Source organism: Punica granatum, chromosome 3, assembly GCF_007655135.1.
Source record: "Punica granatum isolate Tunisia-2019 chromosome 3, ASM765513v2, whole genome shotgun sequence".
NCBI classification, from domain to species: Eukaryota; Viridiplantae; Streptophyta; class Magnoliopsida; order Myrtales; family Lythraceae; genus Punica; species Punica granatum.
In genome coordinates this window covers 15,792,801-15,819,353 of record NC_045129.1, presented here as the reverse complement: position 1 = coordinate 15,819,353, position 26,553 = coordinate 15,792,801, and positions in this window count along the sequence as shown.

The following is a 26,553-nucleotide window of genomic DNA, read 5'->3' as shown; positions in this document are numbered from 1 at the left end:
TAAAAGTCGTGCTGAAGTGACAAGACAAAAAAAAACATAAGATAGATTTGACAAAACAGTTAAACCATGATAAAAACCCCTTTACTTTTTTTTATACTAAATGCAATAGTATTGTCAAGCAATATCTTGATATTTTCTATATGCATACTTTTCATATTAACTTTTATAATATAATACATACAATTTGGTCAAATTAATTATAAGAATATCTAATACTTTAATCCCAATAAAAATGTTTGTCCGTTAATGCAATTTCTACTTAATTATGTAGTGGCAAGTTTCTAAGTTGATCTACTATCTTGTAAATTTTTATTACCTCCTCATTCCTTATATTTTATAATAAAATACTATATATAGTAAATAAACACTCAAAATAACATGCTATTTTTGGACAAAGAATAAAATTTTATGTAATTTATAAAAATAATCTTCAAAAATTATTAATTATTTTTTAAGTCACCAATATCAATTTTAACTTTGCATACAATAATCTTCTACGCTGAGCACCAGTAATAATATTATAGGTATAATATTGTACAACCGTAAATTATATATATATATTTATTCATATATTCGAATTAGTTTATATATTTATTCCTACTTATGCACCTAATTAAATGCACCAATTCTCTTTTACTTATGTATATTAGATTAGATTAGACTAAATTAGATACTTTTGTCATTAAATATCATCAAGAATAGTCTTTGATAAATGTTATCTTTGTTATTTAAAGTTGATAGGAAATTTTTTTGCTAAAATAATTAACCACTCAACTCAACTTGACTACATATTTAGTGAGAACCAATCAAAATATTTGTAAGTTTGAATTTATGGGACCAATGTTTCACTTATATGGATTCTGATTAGGTATTATACATATAAATGGATGAGTAAGACTCACCTAATATTTGCTCACTCAATCTAACAAATCAAATTAGATTATGTTTGAGGGCATTTGGTTTGATCGACGGTTCATATTTTGTAAACATCCGAGTTTTGAATAATATTTCACAGTGTTTGATTGCAAAATTAACACCATTATAATCACTTTTCCGAATTAAATCTTTACAATCATAGTCCATAAAGACTTTGCATCCGAAACATGTGAAATTTTCAAAATATAGCGAGATTACAATCATTGAATCCACATCCTATCTTTGTAAAATTAAATCATTATTATATTATCACGATATCACTCATATTTCTAGTAATGCAATATTCTTATTAAACATAGTACTCTCACATTTTAGCCTACGATCTTGAAAAAGCGATTTTATAATCAAAATTTTTACTGTAATTTTCACATCTACTATAATCTAACAATACTTGAACCAAATGCCACTTAAATGCGTATTGGTTATGGGTGAGCTATGTAAGCAAAGCTGGCATTATTTCCCCGGAAAGCCAACTACAACTCCGAGCAGCCACGTGAACTATGATGAAGCTTAACCTACATATATATAGGCCGAGAAGTTCACAGCAATTACACTTTTATAACATCACTAACCTATTTCTCGTAAGTTACATGGGCTTCATTAATTTATTTATTTATTTATCAAGCATTATACTTAGCTAATCTGTAATGTAAATGTATATATATATATATACATATATATATATATAATTAGTTCTATAGATTATATATTATTAATTCATCTGGTATTCTAATTACATGATTGCTAAACTTATATATTATATCCCATGTTATTAATATTCTACATTTTTCATACCTTTCATGGTCTATTATTATTTACTTTTGATTAAAAGAGTATTGCATTTTTGAATTAGCATTTCATTATTTTCAAATTAAGATTATCTTTTATAATATTGACTATAAATACTTATGTTAATTTATTATAAAATATATTAATTTAAATTACGTATATATTAAAATAGTCTCGCTTTCGAGTGACAGGGCTATAGGGAAGACGGAGCTATGGGGGAGCTCAGGTGGGACTCCCTCCCCGCCGACCTCTGCCTCAAGCGAAGAGCCAGAGGCTCCTCCCTTTTTTCTTTTCTTTTAATTAATTTTTTTTAAAATATGATACGATGTAGTTTTGATTCGATTGAACTTTTTTTATTAATTTTCTCGACGTCGTTAAGCCATATAAGATTCCTGTTACGGAAATTTGACGTCGGACCATTATGATAAACCGAATAAAAGTTCATCTCTTCATGCTAATAATTAGCAAATTGTATGCCATTGGGCAACTACTCTTGTATTCGTTAACACCACACTTCGTTGTTGATGGCAGCTGCCTTGTCACGATCCCAAACAAGCTATTTTCGATGGTCCCCCTTGGCTATAGGTTGTATGAGAATTTTCCTACGTTGAGCAAATTTGCTCAGTTCAACTATGTTGAGCTCACATAGTGCCACCAGTATAACTTCAAGAGTCTATTAACATACTCTGTCTGATTGTTGGTTTGGAGATGCAAAATGGTGGAGAAGTTAAGGTCCGTCCCATTAACTTCAAGATGTGACTCGGGGATCATGATCACTCATAATCATTGATGACCTTTTGCAATGCTTGAGGTTGTGCGATTCATGAAGAGCCAAGCTGCCTCTTTTGCTAGCAATCCTTCCTGGCCGGAGTGAATGTCGTGTGCTTACAGAATCGATCCACTATGATTATGGAAGTCTGGTATCCCTCAAAATTACGCAAGTTCAAGATGAAGAGAGAGTCTCACGGGCAATTTATTTTCAAACTTGTCTTCTTGACACACTAGACAGTTTCTATGTACATTTGCATGTCATCCCTAATCTGAGGGCAGCCAATTTCTCGAACTAGAATTTTATGCCCTCTAAGAGTGTCAGTGTGTGGTTGATCCTCAAATGTCCCGCGCATTTAGAGTCATGGCACTCGTGTAGTATCTATCAACAAATTTGTCATATAATGACATATATAACAGTTGTCCCTTGATGTATACTAACAAATATTAAATATAAGAGGAGAGTCGGCATATAGAGAGAGATAAATGTGGTTGGTCGGGGGCCAAAACTACAAAAAAAAAAAACCTTTATTATGGCAGTTCAAGAAATCACATAACCAACCAGCGTATTCGTAGTCTAATTAGCATAAAGAAAAATAGGAAATTGAAATCTAAATATCTAATAAAATATTCTCATAAATCAGAATTTCAATCACAATTTAAATTAAGATAATAACTATCATAACAATTACATGTCATTAATTGTGATTTTTTAAATAATAATGTTGAGAATTACAAAATTCCACATGAAAAAGATGAAAGAACAACTATTGGTTTATATGAGACTTGGGTACCACTACGTATCAGCTTGAGCTTTTAAGTGGAAATGGGTCCAAGCCCGTATAAGCCAAATGAAAATTTAATATGGTATCAGAGCGGGTTACGCTTTTGCATGTCCACGTGAGCTCATATTACGCCGACCCAATATCGAGAGCAGCCAAAAGAGCGCCCCATGTTAGTTCCCCTCGTCCGAGCACGGAAGATGAGCCGGCTCGAGGTCAATTGTTGAGTGCGGGCCCTTAAGGGCACATGACAACGTATAGGCAGAAATAGACCATATGTTGCACGTGAGGGCGGGTGTTGAGAATTACAAAATTTCACATGGAAAAGATGAAAGAACAACCATTGGTTTATATGAGACTTGAGTACCACCACTTCTAAGTTTGAGTTTTTAAGTGGAAATAAACCAATCCCGTATAAATCCAATGAAAATTTAATAAATAATATGTTTCTAATACTCCCCATAAGATGAACATGGGACGCTACAAAATGTTCATCTTGCGATAAAAGTTGAATTTCACCGCTTCTTGGTTTGGTCGATCGAGTAATTACTCCACCACTGGGCTTCACGGAAATAAACGAAAGGTGCTTTTCTCTTTTACTCCTAGAAGAAGCTTCGACCTTTCCTTTTGACAGAGGCGAAACACACAATCGTGCATGCACATAAAAAATTTCGACTTTAATTGATACCCGTAACGTACTCGTCCCAATCGACCTGCTTCAATACCATAACATATATTAAATATTAACTATAAGAGGAGGAGAGTCGAGATATAGAGAAAAGTAAGCATGGTTAGCCGTATTCCAAAATTACAGAAGAAGAAAATTTATTAGAATTTTGCAACTCAAGGAATCACATAACTAACCAAATGACATAAAGAAAATTAGGAAATTGATATCTAAGTATTTTTAATAAAATATTCTCCTAAATCAGAATCTCAATCACCATTCAAACTAAGACAAGATAATAATTACCATAACAATCGTATATGATTACTTTTTATTTCCTAAATAGTAAAATATCTCTAACATATACGGGACTCTCCTCACTCCGAATTGTCATGTCTTCCGTCACAATTCAGCCCCTTTTCAGGCTTGATGTGGGGGTGTGGTTGTTGATGGAGAAGTACTGAAATAAAATTTGACGTAGCGGAATTAATCGCAATCTGTTAATTCATGCACGAAACAACCTGTCATAGACCCGTTGATTCCGCAGAATACCGGAACTACGACCTTCAATCCCTATTGATTCTTCGAATTCCTAGGAAATTAGCATCCAACTCAAATCAAATTCGAGAATGGGAGTATCCACCTTCCCGGGGACGCGCGACGGACGCACGTGAGAAGGAGTCGCCACTCGCCATTTTATGACCCGATGGTCGAGGGCCGGCAAGTTACCCAGGTCTAGGGGTACAGAGTACACCTAATTGCTAAGGCATATGGTCTGCGAAACCCAAGGTTCCGAATTCGGGGGTTCTGTTACATGCGAGCCTATATCTCGCATGCCCTATCGGCACTCTACCTTGTCTAAGCTTGCCATTTTATTTAATTACCGCTTAATTAAGTTCCGCTCATCTTACGCGTTTTGACACCGTAAATTCTAAGAAACACTCCGACCGTCTGCTCTCCGACCGGGATCTTACATGAATAAACATACAACATAAATCCTCACATTGTTCTCTCAAATAAATAAAATACAAATTATAACAATTGGATCCCGGTCGGTTCGCATTCGGTTATTATTCCACTCGTGCTCACCGTGTAGTTTGAAAAAAACTGAAATTGAAATTAAAGTGCGCACTCGGTGTATAAGGGCATTGGACCCCGTAATCGACGGTTATGGGCGTTGGACCCAGTGTGAATCGAGTCCTAAAGGATCGGGCTCGATCCGCATAACAATCAAGTGCAAAAGATGTAACAAGCAAGCTCAAATAAACAATCAATGGGGTTTTGTTATCACCAAATTTACGTGGATTAATTGATTATTAACCGAGGTATCTTGGCATACAAATCCTACCCTAAAACAAGCAAAAGGCAAGAGGGGAATGGCATGTAGCATTCAGCATCATTTACCGGCCCTGACAGACTGTATGTGTCCGTAATCAAGTCTCGAATGTGTGGGTTGATTTTAAATTGTTATGTATCGTGACACTTTGATTATGATAGGTTATTATAGAATGTGGATTTTGACACGAGAATCCTACAACCTAGTGCCTAGCCCGCTATCCCCATTCTGTTTTCTATTAGGCCGAGTATGCGATTAAGTCAAATGTTGGTATCTTAAACCGTTATTCCCGATCTAACTACCCAAGATCATGCATAGATAACAATAAATTGTAAATACGCCTTTTTTGCCTTTGTATAGAAAATTTATTTTTGAAAAGAGAGAGACTGCGCAATGCGGGCCACCTCGGCCTGTGACCGGCGTTGACTGATTCCCTGATTCTTCTAGGGTTATGCGAGAACCCCAAAAAGTCAAAGAAACGGTTAATCTATTCGGAAGTGATCTAAAAAGAACTTCCACACCCCGACTTGAGTTACCTAAAATTAGGAGGCCTCGAGTCAAAACATGCAAGTTCTTCCCAGACGTCCATGTCACATCGGATCACGAGTCTCAGATTTTAGTATGAAATTTGCGAATTTTGAAAAGAAGGCGTCAACACGTATTTGCAATTTATCGACGCGTGTTTCCGATTAATTACCAATTCGTGCAAAATTATTAAGGTCGAGTGAATTAATTAGTCAAATGAACGTCCCGTTTACCCGATTGGTGAAATCATTAAGTTTAATTAAAATCTGCTGAATTCTTTATTTTATTTTTTTTGGGTTTCAAGCCGTCGAAACGATCAATAATAGATCGCCCGATAAACTCTAATTTCCAGTCATCTAGAAAAATTTGCATAAAGATCGAACAACATAATGTAGAATAATAAGGACTAATAAAATAACGGAGAAAGGTTTCAAGGACTAAACTGAAACAAATCAAAAAATTTGGAGAATGTTCGGGAAAGTATAAATGGGCTAGGGTTTATTAATTTTTGAAATTCAGGGCTGGTTTTAAAATGAATAAATGTTGCAGGGACTAAATTGAAACAAATTGAAAAGTTTACTGGAACGATTTTAAATTATAAAAAAAATCAGGGAACGTTCTAGAAAGAATGAAATGGCCCAGGACGCGTTTGAAAATAATTTTGAAGCTCTGGACTGATTTTTAAAAGGGATATATGTCACAGGGACTGAATTGAAACAAATGGAAAAGTTTCCTGAGATGGTTTAAAATCCTCAAAAGTTTGGAGGATGTGATATAAATAATGGAATAGCCCAGGGTATGTTTGAAATGAATTTTGAAATTTAGGGCTGATTTTAAAAATTAATAAATTCTCTAGGGACTGAATTGAAACAAGTCAAAAAATTTACTGGAGCAGTATAAAATTCTAGAAAATATTAGGGACATGATAACAATGTTAAAAATGTCCTGGGACTGATTTAAAATGGATTTCAGAATTTGTGATAATTTGAAAAATAAGAAGAGTTGCGGCAGGATTAAAATGAAACAAATCAAAAAGAAAAAATAATCGAATTGGACATAATTTCGATAATCTATGCAAGCAACAAGCAATTATTTCATGTCATCATCATCCAAGCAAGCACGATATTTAATATGAAGCCCTAAACATGCCGCTAAGTTGAGATTTTACCTAATCCGAAAGTTTGGGGACGTTTCTGTAATATAAGAAAATTGCCGGACGGACGGGTCGGGTCGGATCGGATCGGTCAGCCTATTCGAAGGAGGAAACCGCCCGGAGAGGTCTTGGGCTGGACTGGATTTAGGACCGGACTGGGCTTGGGCCGCGAAAGGCTTCGGGTCGCGGCTGACGGGCTGGGCTGGCTGGGCTGACGGGCTGGACCTGCAATGAAACGCAATGGGCCAAAGCCCGTTAGTGGCGATCGGACGATAACACGGGCGGCGCCGAGCGGCTGAGAGCGGCGGTTCCGCCCGTTGGGCGCCGCAACGACGGCGCGAAAGGGAGCGTGTGAGTGTTCTGAGCGCCGCCATGGAGACGCCGGTTCCGATCTGGGCTTCACCGATGGCCGGAACGGTCGGGATTGCGGAGATTTCACAGTTTTCCGGCGCGGTTCCAATCGGGCTCCGATTTGCAAAATTCTCCCAATCCGAGAGGAATTTCGCGATTTCTTTCCCTGGGTTCCGTTCCCCCCTTGCCGAATTCGATTTCCCCCCCTTTAATTGCAATTTTTGGTTGAGATTTTGACCAATTTGGGGAGGAAATCGCGGAAATCCGTGATTTCCTGTTCTGGGCAGGTCGGGGATCGCGGGCAGCCGGCGAGCGCTGCCCGGCCTGCCCGAATTTTTTTTTTTTTAAATTAGGGCCGGCGAGTCACGGGCAGCCGGTCAACGCTGCCCGGCCTACCCGACTCTTTTCTTTTCTTTTCTTTTCTTCTTTTTTTCTAATACATATTTAATTTAATTAAAAATAATAATAAATTTTTTTTTAAGAAAAGATGATAAATTGGGAAATGACAATTTTGCCCCCCTCGGAGCCGATGGACCAAAATTAGGTGCTGACATCATGCACGAAACAACCTGTCATAGACTCGTTGATTCCGCAGAATACCGGAACTACGACCTTCAATCCCCATTGATTCTTCGAATTCCTAGGAAATTAGCATCCAACTCAAATCAAATTCAAGAATGGGCAAAGAGCACGAAAGCTCAAATTTTTATTAATTGATCAAAAGACAAAACGTTCAACCCTAGGGTTTTACAAAGCTTAAATATGAATTAAAACATCTAAATTACACGAAAGACATAAACTTTTCCTAAAACTGTAAAAATGTCCAAATAACATAAAAATGTCCGTTTGAGGCCCTAAACAATGGAATTCGGTCTAAATCTCGTCTTTTTACAGCCAAAGTCAGTGAGTTGTGCTCCGAAAGCCGTTTTCATCGAGGCAGGGTTGTCAGAACCTTTTTTTCTCAAGGTACTGATTTGTTATGTTTTAAATCCATGAACTTTAGATTGGCTAGGCAAAGGAATTAAATCCAAAAGACCATTCGGAACAACAGCATACACAACCTGAGAAGGACTAAAACCCGTGCTACGATTGACAGCGTGATTATGGGCGAACTCAGTTTGGCACAACTTGAGGTCCTAACTCTTCACATGCTACCCCACCAAACTTCGCAGTAGGTTACCCAGGAATCGGTTCATGACTTCAGTTTATCCATCGATTTGGGGATGATAAGCACTGCTGAATTGCAGCTGTATATCCACCATCTTCCATAAGCTGCTCCAAAAGTGGCTAAGGAATCGGGTATCCCGATCGGAAATAATGGATTTCGATAAACCATGAAGACGATACACCTCGCGAAAGTACAACTGGGCCACTCAAATAACATCTGTTGTCTTCTTATAAGGAATAAAATGCACAATCTTAGAGAATTGATCAACAACAACATAGATAGAGTCATTACCACGCCGTGTTCGCGATAAACCTAGCACAAAATCCATGCTAACATCCTCCCAGGGCCGCGATGGGACTGGTAATGGCATATACAACCCATCATTGGTAGTTGTCCCTTTGGACATGTTGTAGACCCGACACCTTTGCACGTACTTCTCCACCTCTTTGCGTATGGTCGGCCAAACACACGAGCCTTGCACTAACTATAATGACCGATCTCGCCCAACATGGCCTTCTCCATGATCTTCCTTAATAATTTGCAAACGGAGGCTGCAATTTGGGACACACAATTGGTTGCCCTTGAACAGAAACCCATCATGTAGCAAAAATTCTGATTTCTCCCCAGCATGAACTTTCCCCAAAACATTAGAGAAATAAGGATCAGTCTAAAGCAAATCATGAAGACAGTCAAAGCCAGGTAACTCAATACGCAGGTTGACCAAGAAATTGCTCCTGCGGCTCAATGTGTCAACCACCCGATTTGTCACCCTCGACTTGTGCTTCACCACGAAGGTAAAACGCTGTAAATAAGTAATCTATGAGGCATGCCGTGGAGACACCTTATCAAAGCCAGGTAACTCAATACGTAGGTTGACCAAGAAATTGCTCATGCGGCTCAATGTGTCAGCCACTCGATTTGTCACCCTCGACTTGTGCTTCATCACGAAGATAAAACGCTGTAAATAAGCAATTTATGAGGTATGCCGTGGAGACACCTTATCTTGGCGGTGAAGGTGTTTTAATGCCTTGTGGTCAGTATAAAGCACAAACCCCCGATGAAACAAATAATGCTGCAAATGCTTGACTGCTTGTACCACCGCATAGAACTCCACATCATAGGTACTATAATTTAACTTAGCCCCGGACAACTTCTCACTAAAATATGCGACATGCTTGTGGTTTTGGCTTAAAACTGCTCAAATGCCCATTTTAGAAGCATCACTGTGAAGCATCTCACAGCTACCAGCATCAATAACAAAACGACATACATTTCCGATGACAGTGCACGTGGATTGGAAAATATTGTGCCTCAGCCAATTGTCGTCAGCAACCTTAGGCGTTAAGCATGAACACCTAACAACCAGTGCCGTTCTTCTGTCTCCAGTCACTACTCCCTCGTCAATGACCTCCTCACAATCAAATATAGGATCTTCGGATTCCTCCACATCCTCTTCTTCACCGTCTTCCGTGTCAATGAATAATGTCTTTTTGCTAGCGGTTTTCCTGCACTCGGACTGCCTGTGACCAATCTCGCCACATCCAAAGCATCTCATCCCACTACCTGTTGGTCTATTTGACTGGCTTGTGCTGGCAGTATTTTTGTTGGCTCCCCTTCTAGGGCGGTTCACTCTGCTACTACAACCACCACCTCCAGAACGACTCGCACCACTATTTCTCCCTACACTGAAAGAATTCCCAAAATTGCTGTTGCGTCGGAACTGCTTCTTAACTTGTAGAGCCCTTTGATTTGCTGTCGAGACACTGGGTTGATCAAACATATTAACGATGTCTTGAATCTGCACCCGCAACCATCCAATATACCTCGCCACCAATTGGTCTTCAGTCTCATGTATCTCATTTCGGACTATAAGTTGGAAAAACTCCATAGTATACTCATCCATCGTTCGAGTTCGTTACCGTAAGTTTTACAGTCGTTAGTACATCAATCTCTGAAAATTATATTGCAGAAAACTGGCTCGCAAGTGTTTCTTCATCTTCTCCCACGTCACAATTTTTTGCTTGCCCAATCTGCTTCTGGTTAATTTGACCTGCTGCCACCATGTCGTGGCTCTGTCTCGCAATCTGATTGCCACCAAAGGTACACGTTTATCTTCGAGCACTCCTTTGAATTCCAAAATCTCATCGATTGTGGCCAGCCAATTAAGAAACTCCTCAGGTTTGAGGCTGCCATGAAATTCTAGAATTTCAGTTCGCATCCCAGACTCCCAACGCCTCTTATCATCCTCGATAAGACGCCTCCTGTCATCCTCGATAGGACCCCTTTGATGCCTACTTGGGAGATCCGCAAAATAATTATCTCCCTCTAACTCCTCGCCAGATTCCTCTTGATCAAGGTTAGGGTTAGGGTTCATATTAGGGTTTCCCAATTCTGGTTCCCCATAAGTGCAGTCATCCTCTATATTAGCTGCTCCATCATACGATCCATCCTCTAATCCACGATTTGCTCCAGCCTCTGTTCCAGATGTCATAGGTTGTCACGGTCAAGAACATCGTCCACACGATCCCTTCTCTTGGGTGGCATAGTTGTTCAAGATCAAACCGTAGGTTTTGATACCAACTGACGCAGCGGAATTAATTGCAATCTGTTGATTCGCGCACGAATACTAGAAAATAATTTTCTATTCCCTGATATTCGTAGAATCAATAGGTTATAAAAGATTATTTTCTAGTATTCGTGCGCGAATCAACAAATTGCAATTAATTCCGCTGCGTCAAAATTGCTGAAAAATAAGTGTTGATTTTAGAATAAGTTAAGATGTTAGGAAGAAACTAATTTAGAACTGTTGAAAGTAAGAAATGGAATTATCAATACTTGAAACAAAATAAGCAATAGCATATTTCATAAACACCAATTAACCTGCTTGAGAAAAACAAGTTTGTAACCGTAATTTCAACCCAAACCGTGGTTTCAAAAACTCTCATCCAACACCAAATCTGCTTAAAATTATAAGAAAAAGTGATTATAAAATCTCCCACCGTACTCTCACATGAACACTTAACCTGCTCCCCCTAATAACATTCAGTTTATTGATTGAGGTGAGTTCCATCTGTTAGTTGAGCGTATTGGCCACCATGTTCGCCTTCCCAAGCTTATACGAAGTCAAACTCAACGAGGACTTCTTGTTGTCGAGCCTACTATGGGGTAAGCTTGTTTTGCATTTGGAGGTTGTTTATGGACACAGTGTCCATCCTCAAGATGAATTACGATCTAAAGAGATAGCACCAGTTCTATTATCTCCTTCTCCTAGATAGTCTAAAGTTGTTCAATGTCGCTCAACATGCGGGACTCAAACACTACCGGGTGGCCCTCCTACATAAGTACGTTACTAATGGTATAGTTTGAACCATCTTTTGCCATGGCGAACCACATTCTATAACCTGGTAGAAGGAGTACGCTTTGCAGCAGCCCAATTTAACCTGACACTTATCCGTCCTCTCCTATGTGCGTTACTTCTTCAACGGGTTCATCGATGGCATGATGGTACTTGAATAACCCTTGATTAATCACAATAATAATATACGGAACGAATGGTTATCTTGATTCATTAGAAATTCTACAGGTAAGGAAATTTCTTGTTGAGTTACGTACTTACGTAAAAACAAATAAATTTCAGTTTCAAGAAATCATATCTTCTGCTTATAGTAAAAGAGTAAATTTTGATAACAGTTCAGACAAGTACATTTAAAAGAATGTACAAATATATCTATGCGTATAAATATAATAGTTTCAATCTCGTGCGTTGCATGGATTTGTGTTCATATATTTATATTTTGTACGAATAATAATTATTACAGTTTAAGATATTAATTTACTTATTAGTATTACTATTATTATTATTGAATATAAAAGTTCCCAAAATCAATTTTCAAAAATAATTTTCAATAGAATTGCATGGTTGCTTTTGAATAGTTCAATTATAATTTTATAATCAATGTTCTTATAATGGTTTGTAAATTTATTTAATTTCTTTCACAATTTAGTTTGTGTTATATATAATTATATTATTTACATATAATTATTCTTTTTATATTATTTTTCAAACTCATAGAATCTTCTTTCTAGATAAAGATTGTTATTATTCTATATAATACCATATTTTCAATTTATAAATTCTTCCTTCGCGGGTAAGGATTATTACTATTCTATATAATGAGACATTATATATATATATATATTATATTTATAAGTGTATATTAACTCTATTTTGTATATATACTTTTTTATATATTTCTTCTTGTTTTAGAAGTTATTAAAAGAGAATCATCTCTATTATTCATAATTCTTATTTTTAACACGTTAAATTTTACTTTTCAGTATACCAATGCATATATGTGTTTAATTTTTATGATAAATTATATATATACTTCATTAATTTTCGTAAGAAGATAAAACATTTTATATCAATTACTATAAGCTCGGCTCAATCTTATTAATGTCACATCAAGTTAATTGTTTATAGACATTTATCACTTATATATAATTAAGAAATTACAAAAGAATTTCTCTTAATTGTATTTAGTAAGAGATTTAGGTACATTTAATTATATTTATTAAAATTTTCTAATTATTATTCTTTGTTTTTAATTTTTTTCACATTCTTTTAATTTTCTTTAATTATTACATAGTGAGTAGGAGATCTAGATATATTAATTGCATTTATTAAAAGTCTTTAATTATTTTCTTTGCTTTTTAATTTTCTTTTGCCATATTTTTTAGATTTTCTTTTAAGCATTTATTATGCACTCAATCTCATTTATTATGCCACCAGGTAAATTTTACTCTTATATAGATATACTCGTACATATATATGTTTAGTTTTTATGATAAATTATAGGGCAAATTACCTTTTGTATCCCATGATTTCACATTTCTTTTAAATTTATCTTATGCTTTTAAAATGATCTAAAATATTCCATGGTTTACATTTTTTTTTCCAAATTTATCCCGCTGTTATATCTTTGTCAATATTTAACGGTCTTGCCACTGTGACCCTTTTATCCAGGACAGATTTGAGAAAAAAATTAAAACTATATTATAGATTTGAGAAAAAATTAAAACTATGGAATAGATTTAGAGCCTACTTATGCTTCATTAATGAAAAATATAACGCCGAGATAGATTTGGAAAAAAATGTAAACCATGTGATATTTTAGATCATTTTAATAGTATAGGATAAATATGAAAGAAAGGTGAAATCATGGGATATGGGAAAAAACCCCTAAATTATATATGCTTCATTAATTTTCATAAGAATATCAAAATTTTTATATCGATTTCTATAAGCTGGGCTCAATTTTATTAATGTCACATCAAGTTAATTGTTTATATGCATTTATCACTTATATAATTAAGAAATTGCACAAAAATTTCTCTTAATTTTACTTAGTAAGAGATATAGGTACATTTAATTGCATTTATTAAATATTTTAATTGCTATTCTTTGTTTTTAAATTTTTTCATATTCTTTTAATTTGATTTTAATTATTATATAGTGAGTAGGGGATTTAGATACATTAATTGCATTTATTAAATTTTTTTAATAGTTATCTTTGTTTTTTAATTTTCTTTTTTCATATCTTAAAAATTTCTTTTAAGTATTTATTATGCGTTCAATCTCATTTATTATGCATCCAAGTAAATTTTATTTATATATAAATGGTTGAAATACTCAAATACTTCGCCAAATATATTCAGAACCCAAATTCAGACTCCATGTTTTTTAATATTTTAAGTAATTTGTCAATGCTTGAAAATGTTAAAATATCTCAAAAATTAAAATAGAAAATTAAAATTTTGATGCTAACTACAAATAACTAAATGTACGAAAAAATGTATTGTTAAACAAAAGTATTATCTACAACAATTTTATGTAATCTTCAATTTTGCTCTTATATATATATATATATATCTATATATAAATATATTAGTACATATTTTATTGAAAAATAAATTTTTTTGTTAAATTTTGAAATAAGTACTTCTAAACTAATTGTACGAATTTCGAAGTCGAAAATATGCTTGTTCTAAGAATTCAATTATACTATATTTAACTTGTTTAAAAAAGCCAATAGTATGGAAATATTATTATTATTATTATTTCTCTTAATAAAGTAAAACTATTGTTTACTTTGTCAAGAGGAGTGGCGAGTAGGGTGGAATTTCTCACCATCAGCCACCTCTCCTTTTCATTTTTATTTTCCTATTTTTTAAAGAATTAAAAATATTTTAGTTTTTTTATTTTTCCATTAAATATATTCGGAAGTTCAACGGTTTTGATTAGGTTCGAACAAGGTCGACGCACTGAGAATTAAACTCTCTAGATCATGAATCCTCTTCAATTACAAGATTCGCACTCAAGGTCGTTCTTAAGGATAATAAAAGCCAACTCACATAAAAATATTTTTTTCTTTTCAAAATTTTTTTAATGTTTTACATCTTAGTGTGTCAACCTCACTCAACCCTAAGTCAATTGGATCCATGAGACTTCCGAATATAAAATGGTACACACCGAAAAAGAAAAAGAAAAATATTAAATTATTTTAAAAAAGTCATGATTTTTTACCAATTTCAATAACTAGACTCAATGACTTACCTAATTATAACAAGCGCCGACTCACCTAAAATCAACTCATTTTGACCAAAAAAAAATCTATTTCAGCTCATCACGAATTTAAATTTCCTTATACTTTCAAAGAAACACAATGTTAGACTAGGTGAGACTAATTATTACTTGGGTAATTAAAATGGGTCCATCACAACAGATGTTGCCACGTGTCCCCTCTCAAAAAAAAAAAGAAGAAAAGATTCCTCCTTTTATAAAACTGTTGTTTACTTTGTCAAAGGGGTGGCGAATAGGGTGGAATTTCTCACTGTTAGACACTCCTTCCTTTTTATTTTTATTTTTCTATTTTTTGAAGAATTAAATATTTTTTTAGTTTTTCTTTTTCCATTATGTACCATCTGATATTCGAAAGTTTAAAGGCTCAGCTTAGGTTTGAACAAGGTCGATGCACTAAGAATTAAAACTCTCTCGATCATGAATTCTCTTCAATTACAAGACTCGTAGTCAAGGTCTTACATAAGGATAACAAACATCGACTCACCTAAAACTATTTTTTTCTTTAAAAAAAATTAATATTTTACCCTTTAGTATGTTGACCTCGCTCGAACCTAAGTCAGTTGGACCCATGAGGCATCCTAATATAAAATGGTACGCACCGAAAAAAAGAAAATAAAAATATTAAATTATTTAAAAAAGTTATGAATTTTTTCCAATTGCCAGAGCCGGACTCAAGGCCTTACCTAATAATAATAAGCGCCAACTCATCTAAAACCAACTCATTTTAACAAAAAACCTATTTTAATTTGCCACCAATTTAAATTTCCTTGTAGTTTCAGTGAAACACAATGTTAGACTAGTTGAGACTAATTCTTACTTGGGTAATTAAAATGGGTCCATCGCAGCACAATTTTGCCATGTGTCCCCCTAAAAAAAAGATTCCTCCTTTTATTTTTATTCAAAATTGGTTTTTTTTACCCCTTTAAAAAGATAAACAATTCTTATATATATATATATATATAACAATCATGGTTAACAATGGTGATCTTTGAACATTTAGCTTAGTAATTTGGCACATATCTTTTCTAATGAGAGATAAAACATACTTTCTCCTTCACAATATTATATAAATTAATAATTTTAATTTTATTTCAATTTTTTTAAAAAAATTTATATTTTAAAAATAATAAAAAATAAAGGACCCGGAAAGGAGTGCGGACCCTTACACTAGTTTACCAGTAAAAGTCCGCACAAAATTTGAGATGGTGGCAAGTGGCATCATTCACGTTAGAAAACTTGTTAGAAAAATCCAAAGTTCATAATGTTTATACCTTTTCAAGTTAAATTATTATTAAGAATATTAGAAATATAGAAATGACGAATTTAAGAAATAGGTAAATTAAAAATTAAGGCCAATAGCTTTTTAAAATTTTAATAGAAAAACTTTAGCTCGTATATAAAAATAGATTATCTTCAAAGATCCTCCTTTTAACTTGATGATATTAAATACATATATATATAATAACATAATTGTAAAATCATAATCTAAAAAGATTAAAAATCAATTAATGGAGGAGACTATAATTAGTTTAGGTAAAATTCAAGAAACTGTTGCATATGATTTTACCTTCTTTTTAACATAGATAAAGTTGTTTTAATTATCAAAGAGGGCGTAGTACAGTGGCATACGCCTTCGCTTGGTAACTAAGAGATTTCGGATTCGATATTCATTGGGGACTGTTGTGCCTCTTTATTACCTATTAAGATTTCAATTTTATTATACTAAATTTATGAGTCTTTCTAAGTAAAAAAAAAATAGTTATGACTTAAGTTACATAAGATGTGAACTAACCAGACAACTAAAGTGTAAGTAGTGAATATATATATAAAAAAATCAATTCTTGGCACTAGAGAATAATTTCACCCAAATAATAAATAAAATTTTAACTATTTATCTTCTCAAGAAAAAGACATATTCAAGTCATTTATTTGAATTAATAGAGAATATTAAAGGATAAATTACTGGTACATAACTATAAGTGGGAGAATGATATATCTATATACATATATATTATAGGTATTTATTTACAACTTATTTACATACGATCAGCAAAAATTGTCTAAGAATCGTTTATCATAATTTTTTTTTGAAATATGATCTATGTTACCTTATACGCTAACTTTTCTTATTTATAAAAGGAAAATTAAAATTGTATAATGAATGAAATGAAATAATATGCTCTTTTAAAGATGTGGGTTAAATTAAGCGGCTTGACACTTATTTTCCTTAAATAAGATCTTGGGTTCGAGTATCGTGAACGGAAAAAATTCATGTTGAGAGAGCTTTACCACGTAGTGAGCAGACGCAGCTCAAACTAGATTAGTCGGGGTATATTTGGTTTCCGAATACCAAAGTGTACACCTAAAAAATAATATGCTCTTTTTCTGCAACCCTTATGTCAACATATATTTTTTTCTTTTTGACTTTTCTATTTTAATTGTACTTTATAAAGATTATATAAATAATTTATTAGTTTATTAGTATACCTCTTATAATTTTTTTAGATAGAGAACTTTATTTGTGTTAACTTAAATTGTCGGTATTGGTTTATTTGAATATGATCCATTTTTTTTCGTAAAATAACATTTTTGTGAATCTAAATTATAATTGCATAAATATCATAAGTTTTTTTTCTAAATAAAAAATAAAATTTTAAGTAAATCAAAACATAATAATCTAAATGAGTAATGGTTGATAAGATCTTGTAACTATCAATTGATTTATTTTTACTTTATTGCCTTACTTTTATTCTCTCTCTACGTTGGGATTTCAAATCCAAGTATTGTTGGAAGGAGCTTCCGACTCAAACGACCAAACATTGCTCCGGACTAATCTGCCCTTTTTTAAATTTCTAACTGGTTTATTTAGCTGAAGACCTGATGGCCAACATAGCCGAAAGCATAAGTTAATAAATGGTGAAATCCAATCATTATGTATACATAGGATTTTCTCGTTAACTTTTCAATATAATATTCCTATCATCAACTTTTAATTCCACGAATAAAAACCTACTCTAATTAATACCAACTTAAATTTTTCACACCAAACTGCTAATATGAGTTAGTTTAGGTGGTTCGACATTTGTTTTCCTTAATTAAAAGTCTCGAGTTTGAGTTTTGTAAATGAAAAAAATAGACTATTGAACGAGTTTTACCTTTTAGTAGCCCGACCAATGTCATACTTTGATTAGTTGATACCATTGGACTCTAGAATACCAGATGGTGCATACCCTGAAAGAAAAAAAAAAAATTTCACATTCGGCCTATTGTTGAGACTACACTACCATTCTAACCTCTTTTGTGTGAACCTTATAAGAAATTAATAAACGAGAAACTCTAACCAACATTGCAACAACAAAATAAACAAAAGCACACTGAGAACTAACGTTAAAACCTCCTCGATGTGAACAGTAAAACAATAGGGCAAAGGCATCCACGGATTTTCCACTATCAATCAATAATGGGAATACATAAGGGAGTTCTTATTTAGGAATCACCGACTAAAGTCATACACTAACCAAGCAACTCAACCAAAAATCAAAAAACGAACTTCTTGACATCCACATCTAATCCACATATATTATGTCTTAAGTTGAAAGATATCACCAAAATAGAGGAACCAAACCATGACACTCAAAACGTAGGCTACAAGACTCCAATACCGATCTCCAGCTTTCATATTAAAGAAACAAGTGTGGAACCTTCCCTCAAATTCTAAGCTCAATCAAACGGTAAACAAATTCATAACATCATCTTCTGAAACTGCCCATGCATATTCGAACTAAAACAACTCCTCCAATCTTCAGTGTTGTTTGTCAATCTCTCTGTTCCATCTGCAACATGGAACCCTAGGCTATATGCATCTCCCCTTGTTTCTTCTACAGCAATAAACCCTGTGCTACAAGCATTTCCTTCCTTTCCACTTTAGTGCCTAACTCTAATGTATGAAATGGGTGCTCTCAAAATAAATCCGTAAGTTTAAAACCCGCTACCATTCACACGGGCTTTAATCCGCATGGGTTTTGGATCTTTCTCTACATAGTTGAGAAGGGGAGATGCCTGCAGCCTAAGATTTTGTGCTACAAAAGAAACAGAGAGATCGCCAAACAACAGCGAAGAATGGAGAAGTTGTTTTGTTCGGATCTGATTGCGCAGTTTCAGAAAAGATGATGGTCTGAAGTCGTTCACCTTTGGGTCGAGCTCAGAATTTGAGGGAATGTTCCAGACTCATCGTTCTTCAATCTGAGCAGTGGAGATTGGTGTCAAGTTCTTGTAGCTTACGTTTTGAGTCTCATGGTTGAGCCCACCGTTTGGTTTCTCAGTTTTGGCAATATTTTTTTAACTCAAGCCTAATATTTGTGGATTAGCTGTGCAACCAAAAAGTTTATATCTTGATGGTTAGTTGAGTATATTGGTCAGTATATGCCTCTAATCGGTGATTGCTATAGAAGAATTTATAGGCCTCTCGTTGGTGATTGCTAGAGAAAAACTTATGTGCCTATATTGAGCTACTGCTAGAGAAGAACTCCATTGTGTATTCCCATTATTTGATTGATAGTGGATGATTTGTAGGTGTCTTCCGATCGTGGTTTTACTCCTCACATCAAGAAAGTTAAGCTTAATTCTTGGTGCTCTTTTGGTTATTTTATTGCTGCAATATTGATTACAGTTTCCTTGCTTAATTGATTTCCTTTAAGGTTCACACAGAAGGGGATAGGATGGTTGTATTAGTTTCCCCTATCCCGCACAACACCCATAATATATAAACATAACCTGGTGGTAGAACCAACAATAATATATACCTCAAATTTTTTCATAAACTTTTTGATAGTGAATCCTTAGTATTACTCCTTAACACCCCTGCTTCTAATTTATCCCACGAAGACTCTATTGAGATATGTCTCGTATTCAATGGAAGACCCGAAAACCCAAAGATTAGAAGCAGTAACGAGATTGGATGAAAAAGGAGGCTCGAAATCTTTGATTCTACTGAGATTATATTTCTTATTTTGTAAGGGTTTTGTTGTATCTCTTAGACCTTTAAATAGGAAAATTATCTTTAGTGGATATGAGAGATAATTTTAGAGTATCTTTAGAATATTTCAAAGGGGAAATATCCTAGGATAATGTCATAATATCTTTAAAATATTGAGAGGGTATTGTATCTATTTAAAGGAAGAGGGTCTTATATCATGACAACACGTAGCGTGAGAATCACGGGTAATCTTCTTGAAAATTCTCGGTTTTACTCTCTTGGAATCTCCAGGGTTCATAGAGTGAGAGTGTGGTGAGAATTAAGAGGATTGTAAGGTTCTTCTTGGGTTAGGCCTTGTAACTGGGGCAAGGGAACACGAGTGTGGTCTCGAGGGTGTAATCTCTTGTTTATTCAATGTAGTGGAACTCCCTACTTTGTCCACTGATGTTTCCATTGTCTTGAAGATTTCACCACGTATATCCCCATGTTATTTCTTCTCTCTTCTCGGTCTAAATTCCTCATATTGGCACGCTTCCCTAACAAACTGGTATTCAGAGCAGAGATCCCAGAGTGGGCGAAAATGTCGGGTGCAAAGTTCAAGGTGGTGAAGTTTGACAGATCTAACGACTTTGGGCTATGGAAAATCAAGATGAAGGTTTTGCTAGTGCAGCACGGCCTTGAAGAAGCACTAAAAGCAGCAGACAAGCTAACCAAGACTCAGTCATCAGAGGAGAAGAAGATGGTGACATCAAAGGCTTTGAGCACCATCCAATTGAGTATATCGAATAAAGTCCTGCGGGAGGTGTGTGATCAGGGCTCAGCACCGGATATGTGGGTAAAGCTGAAATTGCTATATCTACTTGAAGGAGCGGTTATACCAGTTGAAGATGAATCTGGGGACCTCCGTAGGTGATCACGTCGACCTCTTTAATCAAATCGTGATGGATCTCGCAAATGTGTGGTCAAGGTTGGAAATGATGATTAGGCTCTATTGTTGTTGTGTTTTCTTCCGGAGGCATACAAGACTTTTGTGGATACCATACTATATGGTATGATAAACATCACCTTGGAGGATGTCAAGGAGGCATTGAACTTGAAGGAGTTATAGAAGAAGGTGATGGAGTACCATGGAAGCCATGGTGAAGGCCTAGTAGCAAGAGACAAATTGGGTGAGATGGGATCTCGTGGCAAAAGCAAGTCAAGGGGCAGAAAGTCGATTTTTCTGGAATTACAACGAGGAAGGCCATCTTAAGAGGGACTGTCTAAGGTGAAGGGGTAAGTAAATCAAGCTATTGGGGAATGCAGTTGTAGTGGAAAGCAATAGGGACGGAGATATTCTGACAACAGTAGGTGATGGGAATGCAAGTGTCAAAATTGTCACTACATCTAACACGTCAGGTATTATGTGGATTCTTAATTTGGGATGCACTTTCCATGTTTGCCATGATAGACAATTATTTTATACTTATTGGGCCATTGAAGGTCCATGATGGTCCATATGATTGATGGTGACACATGCGATATTGTCGAGGTGGGTGAAGTGCGACACAAGTCGCATACTAGTAGTGAGATATTATTGGCTGGTGTTAGGCATGGGATTAAAAAAAACCCAATCTAGTTGGGTACACTTGACAAACTCGGCTATAAGTATAGGTGCCAAGGTGGAATCATAAGAATCTCAAAAGCCGCTCTCGTGTTGATGAAGGGACGGTTGCAGAAAGGCCTCTACGTACTACAAGGAAAAGCTTCGATGACAGCGGTCGAGTGTCCGACTCCTGAGGAAAAGTACTTGGACTCACTTGGGGATGGCGGTGACTTTCTCGGGACTAATAAGATGGAAAAACACAGGTTTCATGCCCTCGATAAGGCCTCAAAATTCCTTATTAGTAATGAGGCTTTTTATATTCTTGGTTTGGTCATGCAGATCGAAAGCACATGTCGAGGTCAAGCGAACCAGCCTGGGAGGACGATGGAGGGGGGTCGACAGTTCCGGTAACTCAGCCTGGCGTAGGGATTACTTAGGGTAAATTTGAATGGATGCTAAAATACCTACGATGGAATAGTTTGCAAGTGGGAAACAGGCAGGGTGAGCAGTTTGCGGAATTGGTGTCTCATGTTTTTCTGCAGTTGGATATACGACTTGCCGAAAGGTCAGCTTCGTAGGGTGCACCATAATGAAACTGAGGGAGCCCGGCGCTTTGGATGAGTCTAAGGGTGGTTTAGACTTGATCGATCACGCAAGATGACATGGAACCTGTGAAATGCTATGACAGAGTAGGCTGAGTCTAGATATATGCAGACTTGGTGGAATACTAGCCAAGGGGGTGATTTTTTTAGATATGTCTCGTATTCAACGGAAGACCCGAAGACTGGAAGCCGTAACGAGATCAGATGAAAAAGAAAGACGCGAGATCTCAGATTTTGCTGAGATTATATTTCGTATTTTGTAAGGGTGTTGTTGTATCTCTTAGATTTTTAAATATGAAAATTATTTCTAGAGGATATTAGAGATAATCCCATAATATGTTTAGAATATTTCAAAGGAGAAATACCTTAGGATAATGTTAGGATATCTTTGAGATATCAGGAGGATATTGTACCTATTTAAAGGGAGACGATCTTGTATCAAGACAATACGTTATGTGAGAATTACGGGTAATCTTCGTGGGAATTCTCTGTTTTAGTCTCTTGAAATCTCTAAAGTTCGTAGAGAGAGAGAGAATGGTGAGAATTAAGAGGATTGTAAGGTTCTCCTCGGGTTGGATCCTATAATGGGAGTTAGAAAACACCAGTGTGATCTCGATGGTGTAATCTCCAGTTTATTCGATCTAGTGGAACCCCTTACTTTGTCCATGGATGTTTCACTCGTTTTGAGGGTTTTACCAAGTATATCCCGTTGTTATTTCATCTCTCTTCTCGGTCTAAATTCCTCGAATCTGCAGGTTTCCCCAATAGACTCTTTATTCTTTTGGTGAAATCATGGATAACATTAATACTAGTTATTCTGTTTGGGGCATCAACTTAGTCTTGTCTATGATGTGCTTCCAATAGGTCTTGAAATCACTAGTGCAAATCTATATATAATATATAATTGCTAGGACAATCACCAAATCGCGCTATTTGTCCAAAATTTCAAAATGAAGGCTTCTCATTCACCAACTCTTTGTACACCTAATCTTTCAATAACTTCCACAAAATGATTCATATTTCTATCACCACCACCACCACCACCACCATCATCATCAAGCTAAATTAGATATATATATTTATGGTTAAGCCAATTAAGCCAAATGAGATAATTGTTAGGGAGATGATGATGATGATGATTATTATTATTATTATTAGCCAAATGGGATAATTGAAAAATATTATTATTGTTATTATCATTATCATCATCATCAAAGTTCTATATCTATATAGTTATTATTAACCTACATAGGATAATTGATGGCGAAATTGTTATTGTTGTTACTGTTGTTGTTGTTATTAACATTATCGTTGTTGTTGTTGTTATTGTTGTTATTATTATTATTATTATTATTATTATTATTATTATTATTATATATAATGCTAAAACGAAAAGTAAAGATGAAAGTGGTTTCACCCAGTGTCATCTTTAGCTTCACTAGGTTCCACTATAAAATTTATGAATAAAAATATGTTTTGGAGTTCAACTAATTAGATTTATTTTATTTTTCCATTTTGAATTCTATAAATGCTTAATTATATTCTTGAAACTGTAATTATGTTTTTTTAGTTCAAAAAGAACATTAAAATATTTTTCTAAATTTTTTCATGAAGTAATTACTTATATAATTGAAATTGTAAGGAGGTTTTGAAATATTCAAAAACTATTACAAAGTTCCATGTTAATATTAAATACACTTAAATATAAAAAAAGAATGCTAAAAAATTTATTTATTGAAAGGTTCATAAAATGAATAGAGTAAATTTACTTTTTATTTATATTAAAATTTGAAGATTTAAATTCTAGGGTTTATAACAAAAAAAAAACATAAACTTTTCATATTTCAACAATTCCAACATGAACTTTTTTTCATAACCTAAAAATGTAAAAACTTTTGATTTGATAACAATTCTAATACGGCGTCAAATTTTTTGTTAATTTGAACGCAATCGAGGTCACAAAGGGCATCGACGACCCCAATCGAGGGGAAGGGCGTTGACGACCGTAATTTAGTGGGAGGGCGCCGACAACCCCCATCGAGGGGAGGGCGTTGACTATCCCAATTAGGGGGTGTTGGTTGAAATCAAGGGCCCACCCCTCGGAATTGGGAAAACCCTCGAATTGGGGATTCTCCAGATTCCGGCGGAAGGAGCCACGATCCCCCCCCCCCCAGTCAGGGTCGCCGGCACCCTCCCACTTGATTGGGGTCGACGGCGCCCTATGTGCCTTCGATTTTGTCCAAATTAATGAAAAACTTGACGCCATACTAAAATTGTTATTCAAACAAAAGTTTGTGCATTTTTAGGTTAAAGAAAAAAGTTCGTGATAAAATTGACAAAATGTGAATGCCAAACTAGATTAGTCGGGTATATTGGGCTTCCGAATATCAAAGTGTACACCCAAAAAATAATATGCTCTTTTTCTGCAACTCTTATGTCAACATATATTTTTTTCTTTTTGACTTTTCTATTTTAATTGTACTTTATAAAGATTAAATAAATAATTTATTAGTTTATTAGTATACCTCTTATAACTTTTTTAGATAAAGAACTTTATTTGTGTTAACTTAAATTTTCGGTATTGGTTTATTTGAATATGATCCATCTTTTTTCGTAAAATAACATTTTTGTCAATCTAAATTATAATTGTCGGTATTGGCTATGACAGAGTAGGCTGAGTCTAGATATATGCAGACTTGGTGGAATACTAGCCAAGGGGGTGATTTTTTTAGATATGTCTCGTATTCAACGGAAGACCCGAAGACTGGAAGCCGTAACGGAATCAGATGAAAAAGAAAGGCGCGAGATCTCAGATTTTGCTGAGATTATATTTCGTATTTTGTAAGGGTGTTGTTGTATCTCTTAGATTTTTAAATATGAAAATTATTTCTAGAGGATATTAGAGATAATCCCAGAATATGTTTAGAATATTTCAAAGGAGAAATACCTTAGGATAATGTTAAGATATCTTTGAGATATCAGGAGGATATTGTACCTATTTAAAGGGAGACGATCTTATATCAAGACAATACGTTATGTGAGAATTACGGGTAATCTTCGTGGGAATTCTCTGTTTTAGTCTCTTGAAATCTCTAAAGTTCGTAGAGAGAGAGAATGGTGAAAATTAAGAGGATTGTAAGGTTCTCCTCGGGTTGGATCCTATAATGGGAGTTAGAAAACACCAGTGTGATCTCGATGGTGTAATCTCCAGTTTATTCTATCTAGTGGAACCCCTTGCTTTGTCCATGGATGTTTCACTCGTTTTGAGGGTTTTACCACGTATATCCCGTTGTTATTTCATCTCTCTTCTCGGTCTAAATTCCTCGAATCTGCAGGTTTCCCCAATAGACTCTTTATTCTTTTGGTGAAATCATGGATAACATTAATACTAGTTATTCTGTTTGGGACATCAACTTAGTCTTGTCTATGATGTGCTTCCAATAGGTCTTGAAATCACTAGTGCAAATCTATATATAATATATAATTGCTAGGACAATCACCAAATCGCGCTATTTGTCCAAAATTTCAAAATGAAGGCTTCTCATTCACCAACTCTTTGTACACCTAATCTTTCAATAACTTCCACAAAATGATTCATATTTCTATCACCACCACCACCACCACCATCATCATCATCAAGCTAAATTGGATATATATAGTTATGGTTAAGCCAATTAAGCCAAATGAGATAATTGTTAGGGAGATGATGATGATTATTATTATTATTAGCCAAATGGGTTAATTGAAAAATATTATTATTGTTATTATCATTATCATCATTGTCAAAATTCTATATCTATATAGTTATTATTAACCTAAATAGGATAATTGATAGTGAAATTGTTATTGTTGTTACTGTTGTTGTTATTATCATTATCGTTGTTGTTGTTGTTATTGTTATTATTATTATTATTATTATTATTATTATTATTATATATAATGCTAAAACGCAAAGTAAAGATGAAAGTGGTTTCACCCAGTGTCATCTTTAGCTTCACTAGGTTCCACTATAAAATTTATCAATACAAATATGTTTTGGAGTTCAACTAATTAGATTTATTTTATTTTTCCATTTTGAATTCTATAAATGCTTAATTACATTCTTGAAACTGTAATTATATTTTTTTAGTTCAAAAAGAACATTAAAATATTTTTCTAAAATTTTTCATAAAGTAATTACTTATATAATTGAAATTGTAAGGAGGTTTTGAAATATTCAAAAACTATTACAAAGTTCCATGTTAATATTAAATACACTTAAATATAAAAAAAA